Genomic DNA, 10,068 nt, shown 5'->3' with positions numbered 1-10,068 from the left:
TCTCAAAATGGGTTTCCTAGGGAACTTGATGCATGAAAATGTTGATTGTGACCCATTAAACTGATTTCATAATGCATTAATCATAACTTATTTCATAACTCACAGTTTGTAAAACGCTGGCCTAGGGGTTAATTGCCTGACAAACAGAGCTTTGACTGTGGTGGGGAGATAGCACAGAAAATCCAACCATTCCTGATGCACACTTACAGTCTATTTCACTGTTTATATCCCCTTATCTGATCCCTTCTTCTGTAAGGCCTGGTTTCTCAGCTGCCCAGATTTCCTGGGGCAGGTAGGAGTAGACTGGTTGCTGATTTTCTCTGCCTGGGGCACACGAATAGTAGGTTGTTCCATACAAGCTTTCAACTTACCTCAAACTTATGCCCACACCTCACCCCCTGTCTCTGCCAAAACTGATAACTCCAAATCCTGAGCTTTACTTTCAGGTTCTTCACTGTAAAATACCTTACTTATGCCTTCTATACATTTTAGGCTGCAGCTTTCTCCCCCATTAGCAATGTTAACCCTCCTCCATTCTCTTCTTAACAAATAGTTTGTATTAGTCCATTTTCTGCTGCTATAACAAAATAGCTGAGACTTATTAATGTATAAAAAAAGAGGTTTATTTAGCTCACAGTTCTGGAAGTTCAAGGCACGGTACTGGCTCTAAGACTCTATCACATCATGGCAGATGGCGATGGCATGAGAGCAGAAACAAGTGCGAGAGGGAGAGATCACATGATGAGACCTGAAGCCAGGGAGCAGGGAAGGGTCAGGTCCACTCATATTTTATAATAGCCCCTCCCATAAGAACTAGCTGGGGGTCCCATGAGCAGTACCTTAATTCCTTCTGAGGGCAGTACCCCCAAAGACACAATTGCCTCCCGTTAAGTTCCACCTCCTAAAAGTTCTACCACCTCCTAAGGTCGCTTTCCTGAAGACCAAGTTTCCAAAACATGAGCCCCTAGAGGGACATATGCAAACTAAGTTCAAACCACAGCATATTAATTGAACCATCTTACCTACTCATAACCCCTCTTCTGATCTCCATTAAGAAGAAAGGTATACTGTGCTCATTGCGTGATCCTTAGATAAAAGTTAATAATTTGAGACTTGGTGGCAGTCATATCACCTCTGCAGCTGTGCAATGGATCAGGAGGTATTCATTTCTTGCTTTCCTACCTCCTTTGCATCTTTTTAATAGGTGAAATTATTGAGGAACTTTGCTTTAGATGAAGATATAAAATTAAATCATATAGAGAGCTTTCTCAAAAGTCCTGATGAGCCAATAATAGTTTTAAGATTAAATTTATTACAAGAAAGTGATAAAATATATATAAATGAATCAAGTTTTATAAAAGTTAAAGGAAAGAGTAGTTATATTCAAATTAAAAAAAAAACTAGTAGAATAAAACTGGCTCTAAAGTTTAGGGCTAATGAGAAATTACCAGGGATATGAAACAATATTTAGGTATTGATCAAGTGCTACTACACATCAGGCACAGTGCTAGACCCTGGAGAGATTAATAAGGTGAAGAAATAGTCTCTGCCTTCCCTTGAAGACTTCACATTATGATTGAGAAAGAAAAAAAAAAAAAAAAAAGAAGACAAAAAATATAAATGTAAACACAAAACCAGTTGGGAAATTCTCAAAATCCATTATTTTGCTGTTTCCTCTTAAAGAGTAGATTTGTAATACATCAGAATTGATTCTGTTCACACCATGTGGCATATAATCTGAGCTCCTCAAAAAAGATAAAAATAGTTGCCATGAATGGGAAGAAACTCCAGCAACATCTTTCTAATCCTTCACATTTTAAATACTGAGAGGTTTCAGGACTGAATCTCTCATTCTGGAATGTCAGGCACAGCAACACCAGGGTGACTTGAAAGGCCAATCTGGTAGCCATAAAAGAAGCAGAGGCTGGCCAGGGCCTCCCCTGGGGCCAGCTCCACAGAGCTGGAAGGCTTTGGCAGGGTTCTGAGGAGTGGGCGGGTCCTTCTTTCTGGTGTTGGCTCTGGAATTACTCCGGCATAATACACAGCCAATTAATCTTGTCAGGCAGACTGTTGATGCCAGCTATAGCTCAGACACCATCATCACAAAAAACCATCCCGATGAGCCATTGTCTCAATCGGTGCAACCATTCACTTCAAAATGTGAGTAAAATGTTTTAATTTGGACAAAAAGATAGGGCATCTGTTCTCAATGAAAAAAGTTACGACACTCCAAGTGTATATACATTTTGGTTAGAGTTTTCAAAAATAGAAAATCCGATTCTTATGAGGGAGTTTTGGAAAAATAATCTAAGAATAAAATAACTGTTTATCAACTGCTCATTGTGCTTAAAGCTTGCTAATTAAGAATTTCTAAAAACCAATAATAGCTATTTAAAAAAAAAAAAAAAAAAAAAAAAAAAAAACACCTCCCCAGAACAGTCCTGCGCTTTGTTTGCCTAGCAGTGGGAGTGAGAAGACCTCCACCTGTGTGAGGGCGGGAGGAGGAGCGGTGGGTTGTGGGAGAGGCCGGAGAGGAGGTGAGTGGTGCGGTCCCTCCCGAGCCTGCGAGCCTGCGTGGGAGGAGGCTGGGCCGCTGAGTCAGCCGGAGGAGGAGGGCGGGCACCTGTGGGCAAGGAGTGGGCGACAGGCGAGAGCAGCAAAGCCACTTCGCCTGTGAATGTCTGAAGGAAATAGTCCCCAGGACAGTACAAAGAGCATCAGAAAACAAGTACCAATTCTAGTCAAAAAAAAAAAAAGGAAAGCAAAGCTCCGCTGACAAGGCCGTTTTCCAGATCGTCGTTTTGAATTTTTCACTTGTGTTTTTCAAACCTACGTATGTGGTTTTTAGCCTGATACTTGGTAGTGAACCTATTGACGGAGATCCTTTTAGCTTATGTGTTGTTGTAAGAGTTGCTTGTATAAACAAAAGTGGCCCAAGGCAGAGCAGGGGAATGAGGTGGGGACTCAACACTGAGGTAAACTTAAATTTCTTAAAAGAATCCCACTATTATGTATAATTATAATGCACCAATGAAAAAAAAATTTTTTTGAAGAATTCTAAGGGAGGAAAAAAAAAGCCTTAAAGCCTTGGGAAGAAAGGTACTTTCTTCGTTAGTCAAAGGCATTTATATATATATATATATATATATATATATATATATATATATATATACATATATATATATATATATATATATACATATATATATATATATATATTTTTTTTTTTTGTAACTATAAAGGGGATTTTTTTTTTTAAATCTGCATTTGAGTCTGAAATGGAAGCACAGACTAATAACATTAGGATGAAAAGGATTCGCAGAGAACATCTTGATGAATTTCCACAATTTTCAGATTAACTTAGACTCAGAGACCATAAAAGGACTTGGCCAAGGAGTGGGTTGGGGAGTCTAGAACAGCTTGATAGATCAATCCGTCAATCAATGGAAAAGCAACAGTGGATGAAATAAATGCAAGAGTGCCAGTCCTCACCCACAGCAGCCTCCTGGGATAAAAGGGGTGTGGGGGAAGCTTGGAAGTAGAAGCTGGGGAGTGTTCCTGACCCTCCTGGGCAGGCACAGCTGGACTCAGAATAGAAAGAGCCCTACTCTGGCACTACTGTTGATAGCCATGGACAGCTGGAGGGAGGCTGGGGTTGCCTTGTCTGTGTAACTTGGTGAGTTTCCTGGCTAGGAAATAGCCTTAGTAGATCAGAACTTCTTAAGGTGGCTCCTATTCCATTTCTATTGGTCTCAATCTGTCTTTCCCTTTGAGTTAATTCAGATCTGTGGAGCTTGCTTCTTGCTCAACTACCCAAAAAGGGAAAGGAATATTTAGATTTTCTCTTTTCAGTCAGCTAAGTGAATCCTAAGTCAAAGATTTGTTGTCTGTCTCTCCTCTTTTACCAACTTTCTTTACCCTTTTAAAAACTAACTAGTCAAGGGGCTAGGGATGTGGCTCAGTGGTAGAGCACTTGCCTAGTACATGTGAGGCACTGGGTTTGATCCCCAGTACCACATAAGAATAAATAAATAAAGTTATTGTGTCATCTACAACTAAAAAAAAATTTTTTTTAACTAACTAGTCATGTAAATGTTTTCTGTGCATTGAGGACAGTCAGTCAAGGGTAAGATGAAACAGTTGGGCAACAGTAACTACACAGTAAAATAAAAACTAAGATGCTCTTATTTTTAAAAAATAGTTGGTACCCTCTAAGACTCTTCCAGAGGCCACTAAAGTACAAATCTTTCTGCTCACAGTACAATTAAGTAACTGAATTCATGATGTGATGAAAATATCTGTGATATTAATTGAAATACTAGCATTTTGGCATTTATTTTGTAGTATATATGAACACTGATATTTGATTTTTTAAAAATATGCATATCTGATATTATGGACTGAATTATGTCCCTCCAAAATTGTTAATGTAGAAATCCTAACCTCCAGTACTTCTGAATGTGTTTGTATGTGGAGACAGGGCCTCCATAGAGGTAAGTAAGGTACAACGAGGTCATTGGGGTGGCTTATGACTAGTTTCCTTATAAGGAGAGGTGATTAGGACACTATTATGGTTTGATTCTGGAATATCCCATAAAGACTGCTTAGTCCCCAATACAGTAATGCTGAGGTGGGCCTTTTAACAAACAATTGGATCGTGACAGCTCTAACCTCATCAGTGGATTAATCCAACTGATGGATTAATAATTAGAATGAACTACTGGGGGGTAGTGGAAACTTTTGGCAGGTGGGGCATGGTTGAAGGAAGTAGATCACTGACAGTGTGCCCTTGGTGACTATATCTTGTTCCTAGCACCTCTTTCCTTTCTGGTGCCATAAACTGAGCAACTTTCCTCTGCCACACTCTCATCATGTTCTGCTTCATTCACCTCAGGCCCAAAGCAATGGAGCAAGCCAACCATGGGCTGAAACCTCTGAAAACATGAACCAACAATATTTTCCTCCTTTAAGTTGTTTGTGTCAAGTATTTTGATCACAGCAACAAAAAGTTCACTAACACAAAACAGATTGCATGGAAAAGATCATGTGAAGATGGAGAGAGAAAACAGCCATCTTTAACCCAAGGAGAGAAATTTCAGAAGAAACCAAACCTGCTGATACTTTGATCTTGGACTCCTAGCCTCTGGAATTGCAAGAATTGATGTCTGTTGTTAAAGCCACCAGTTCTGTGGTCCTTTATAATGGTAGCCTGAGCAGACGAAGGCACACATTCATTATTTGCTACACGTTGCTTTCAGGTACTCTCTGAGAGAAGGTTTAGCCAAGACAAAGATTTCCCTCTCTCACTTACTCAGTCTTCTCAGGTGGAATAGCTGGAGAAGAGGGTCCTATTTGAAATAAATTGTCCTATGGAAGGAGGGGCAGGCCATAAGGAATGAATAGTCCTGAGGGGAGCAGAGAGGCTCCAGTACAGGGAAAGGAGTGGGCAGGCGCCTGGGGGAGAAAGGGTAATTGAATCTGGGAAACTCCCCTTCCTGTAGCTGCCCAATATCATCATTTATTCCTCCAGAAGGAAGATTAAAAAGCTTCTTAATGAGTATAACTCTGCTCCATGTCAAATATTAATGCAGTATATAAATTCTCTCCAACAAATATAGTATTTCGGTATTTAAAAATAGCCTGGGGTATAAAAACTGCAATTTTTTTTCCTAATTCTACTCGGAACTCAGCCCATTAAGCTTAGAGTTTACAGGATTAAGTCAGAGTGACTAAACTTCCTATACATCTTGGGGACTACTTATGCCAATGAACAGAATTTAGAATAAATCTATGGCACTATTAAACAACAGACACATTTCACATTCTTTTCATAGGGAATTTAATGGCTATAAACTCCTTGCCCAAAGTAGGCTTTCAATAAATATTTCTAAATCTAAAATCCATAAGTACAAAGATTTAATTCAGATAGCCAGTTATTTTTTTTTAAGAAAGCAATCAATGATTAGGCAAACATCACATTTTCTTTAATTTTGGAATATAAATAATGCAAGAGTGTAATTTTCAAAAAGACTAGATGACTAATAAACAAACATTGAAAATGAAAGAAATGCATTGAAAATGAAAGAACAGTCAGACATCGAAACTAGTTCAGTGAGTGTGTGAACCAGGGGTAGAGGCAGTTTAAAAAAGGAAGAATTGTAATTTGGTGGTGGCTACTAGCCTGTAGACCATTAAGCTCATGATTTGCCTCTGCCTATAGCTTCCAGCCCTCTGAAGCATTCCTATCTCAGCAGTAGGAACTGTTCTTATCTGATGACTCTAGGACTCAGCAATTAAGACTCCCGACCCCTCATTTTGCCTGGAACTTCAGTGTCTGTACCTACAAGTGACACTCTGCCTGATGTCCTGAGTCTGTTTTGTTCTCTGCATACTGGAGTTGGTACCTGCCTTAATTCATGTACCATGAGAATGTATACAGCCTTGGAGATCTGGCTAGAACTGCCACCACCTTAGGATGGAGCTCCTGGCTCGCTCTCGCCATCCTCCTCTACAGAACAGCAGACCTGTTCTGAATCCCAGAGTAAAGTTTGCAATTCTGCAACGCTGACAGATTTCCTAGGTGCCAGGCACCTCCCTAGGGCAGCCAAACCTTCCCTGCTCCTGAGTAGTCTGTCAGGGGTTAGGTTACTCTTCTCTTCCCACCAGAAATTCTCATGAAGCAAGCTGACCTTTCTTAACATACATAAAAATAGCAGAAAAGGGAGTTTGTGAAGTTAAACGAGCTATCCCAAAACACACGTTTTGGAACTAAAAGTTTCAAAACTAAAAGTTCAGGAAAAGAATTTTCACATAAAAACAAGAAAACAGAAAAACATTGAGACCAAATCTCTTACAAAGTGATTTCTAAGTGAAAAACAAAAGACACTAAAACATCCCTACACCAAAGACGTGCTCACAGAACAAATCAAAACCATAACCCTTTATTTCAAAAGAATTTACATTAAGAAAATAATACATGATCTGAAAATAATAATCCAAACTTTAAAAACTCAGAAACAAGATGACAGAAATTTGAAAATAATTAGAAATAAAAGAAAAATCATTTCAGAAATGAAAATAAGCTGGAAGGAATAGAAGAGCAAACAAAATGAGACACATTGCACCTTAAGAGAAATAGAAGATAAAATGGAGATTTTTCTTTTTTTTCCAGTTTCAATGGACACTTTTATTGATTATTTAATAGATCATCAATTGCTTCTCCCTAAAACTGGCATTTCATCTTGTTTCCATGCCAAGTAGTGAACAGTAACAAACTAATCAAAATAAGATACTTCAAAAAGAAAACTAACACAGTTCACTTTAACAGGCAAAATATAAATAGATGCACTCCAGAATGCAGGATGGCTTAGTCACTAAGAAATTTAAATGGGATCTTGAAGAATATAGGCAATTCCAGGGTGCAGTAAAGATGAGCTGAGATGCTGTGCAACTGTTTAAGCGTTCCTGGTGCTACATATCTTCGCCACTAGCTGAATCTTGATGTGGGGAGAGGTTTTAGCTAATGCCAATGCTAAGATGACTTAGGGGCTGTGCGCAGGAACCAAAAGGCAGGAAAGTACTAAACATTGCTGAGAGCATCCACCCCCAGGAAGGACTTCACCTTCCAGGGGCTCCAAACTAGCACCACCACCAGTGCTCACATGGCTGACTTTATCCTCTGTGTTGCATTTGGCACAGCAAGTGGCCGTGTCTCCGCCACCTATGATGGTGATGCAGCCCTGGAAGGAGCTTTCACCACCTTGTCCACGAGTGCTTCGGTTCCCCCAGCAGAAGCTTCCCATTCAAGAACACCCACAGGTCCTTTCCATGCAATTTGCTTAGCCCGACTGACAGCCTCAGCATACTTCTTGCTGCTTTCAGGACCACAGTTCAAGCCCATCCAGCCAGCAGGTATGCCAGAGGCCACAGTGGCTTGGTCAGTCTTGGTATTCTCATCAAACTTGTCAGCAGTAACAAAATCAACAGGCAAAGTAATCTTCATGCCATTCTTTTCAGCTTTGGACATAAGGTCTTTGACAATCTTGGATCCCTCTTCATCAAACAGAAAAGTGCCAGTCTCCGTGTTGATGAGCACCATAGGAAGGTAAAAGCCATTCCACCATCAATAATCATCTCATTGACTTTGTCCAGCATATTATCGATCAGCTGGATCTTATCTGCAACTTTAGCTCTGCCTAAAATGGCCAGGAAAGGTTGCTCTGGGCTCTCCAAGACCCTTGGCAAAATAGTTCAACTCCTTCTTCATCAAAAAACCACCAACCTTCTGTGGAAGACTGACTCCCACCATGGGGCTGTGGGCTCGGTGTGCAGTGCTGAGAGCATCATTCACATAGACATCCCCCAGTTTGGAAAGTGAAGCTCAGAAAGCTTCTGCTTTGGCTGGCTCAGCTTTCACCTTGTTCCCAGAAGCATCTTTTCCCTCAATGTGAAAGCAGGATAACAGACCCAGCTGCTGGATTGGCACAAGCTTTCTCTACTTCTGGGCCCACACAGTCCTTCAAGAACAGAACATCCTTGCCCAGTAAAGATTTTAGTTCTACAGCAACTGGTTCTAAGGAGTACTTGTCAGACATGGGAACACCATCAAGCCAGCCCAGGTGGCTCATAAGGACAACTGACTTGGCTCTATTGTCCAAACAGAATTTGATGCTTGGGACAGCAGCCTTGATCCTCTGGTTGGTTCGTTATCTGATTATTCTTCATAGGAAAATTGAAGTCCACTCTCATAGCGACCCTCTTTCCCTTCATGTTCATCTTGTCAAGACTCAGTGACATTTTGGCAATAAGGCAAGGGTGAGAGGTTGGAGATCGAGAGAAGGATAATGCGACCGACATACTACCCAGACGCGTACAGAATCGAGATTTTTCAATAAAAGTTACAAAAAAAATTTGAGAGAAAGTGACATATATTGAAGACAGACAAAGAGATTCAACCTCAGATAACTGGAAACACAGGGCAAATAGATACCAAATATATTAAAAATAGATACCAAAATATATTAAAAATTTTCCCTAAATTAAAAAAATATGAAACTACATGTTGAAAAAACACACTGTGTAGCTGAGAATACTAATCTAGAACAACCAAAATCAAGATATACTTCCATAAAATGAACAAACTTTAAGGAAAAAGCAAGTATTTCATTGGGTATCAAGTCAAACCCAGCAAGTGACTTATAAGGATAAGAAAATTCAATTATCATCAGATTTCTTTTACAAAAATCTTTTAGGCCAGAAGAAAATGGAGTAACAGATTTAAGAGACTCAAGGAGGAAAATGTAAACCAACTTTAAAAGGTTAATGTAAAAGGCACATAACAATACTTATGAATATGCAAAATAAGAGAATATTGTTCTTATTAGCTCTTCTTGAAGAATTGTCTAGTGAATGAATTTCAAATAATTAGGATGATCAGACATCAAATATAACTGTTGGTATGTATTAAAGACAGGTTGTGTTAGTCAGCTTTTCATTACTGTGACAAAATACTTGAGAAAAACAACTTAAAGGAGGAATGGTTTATTCTGGCTCAAGGTTTCAAAAGTTTTAGTCCACAGCCAGCTGTGTCCATTGCTATGGGCCTGTGCTGAGGGAGAGCATCATGGTGAAGAAGATGTGGTAGAGCAGAGCTGCTCATCTCATGGCAGTCAGGAGCAGGGAGGCAGAAATAGAGATTCCACCTCCTACAGTTCCAATCACCTTCCAATGATGCATCAAATTATGAATCTATCATTTGGATTAGTCATTGATGAAGTCAGAGCCCTCATGACCCAGTCACCTTCAACACATGAGCTTCTGGGTGACATGCCAGGTTGAAACCACAATACAGGGTTACCTGAAGAACTAATACTAAAGACAGTTAAAAGAGCATAATACCCAAAGGCAGTGTTCTCACATAATTAAGTATAGTACAGCTATAACAAATGAGGTGAGAGAGGGACGAGCATATGAATAATATTTCAAGGTGTTCTTTGTAATTATGTTGTTGGTGATATTATGTGTATTGTTATTCTAAACCTGTTTTGTACATAATGTGGAGTAAAGCAA

The 10,068-nt window shown here is 39.6% G+C and overlaps 1 pseudogene; it reads right to left on the bottom strand.

Moving 5' to 3' along the window:
- Positions 1-7,579: 7,579 nt before the first annotated feature.
- Positions 7,580-8,796, bottom strand: LOC124980831 (phosphoglycerate kinase 1-like; annotated as a pseudogene).
- Positions 8,797-10,068: the final 1,272 nt, after the last annotated feature.

The sequence above is a fragment of the Sciurus carolinensis genome, chromosome 3 (genome assembly GCF_902686445.1).
Source record: "Sciurus carolinensis chromosome 3, mSciCar1.2, whole genome shotgun sequence".
Taxonomy (NCBI): Eukaryota; Metazoa; Chordata; class Mammalia; order Rodentia; family Sciuridae; genus Sciurus; species Sciurus carolinensis.
The sequence above is the reverse complement of the archived record's forward strand: the minus strand, read 5'-3'. Positions and strand labels throughout refer to the sequence as shown.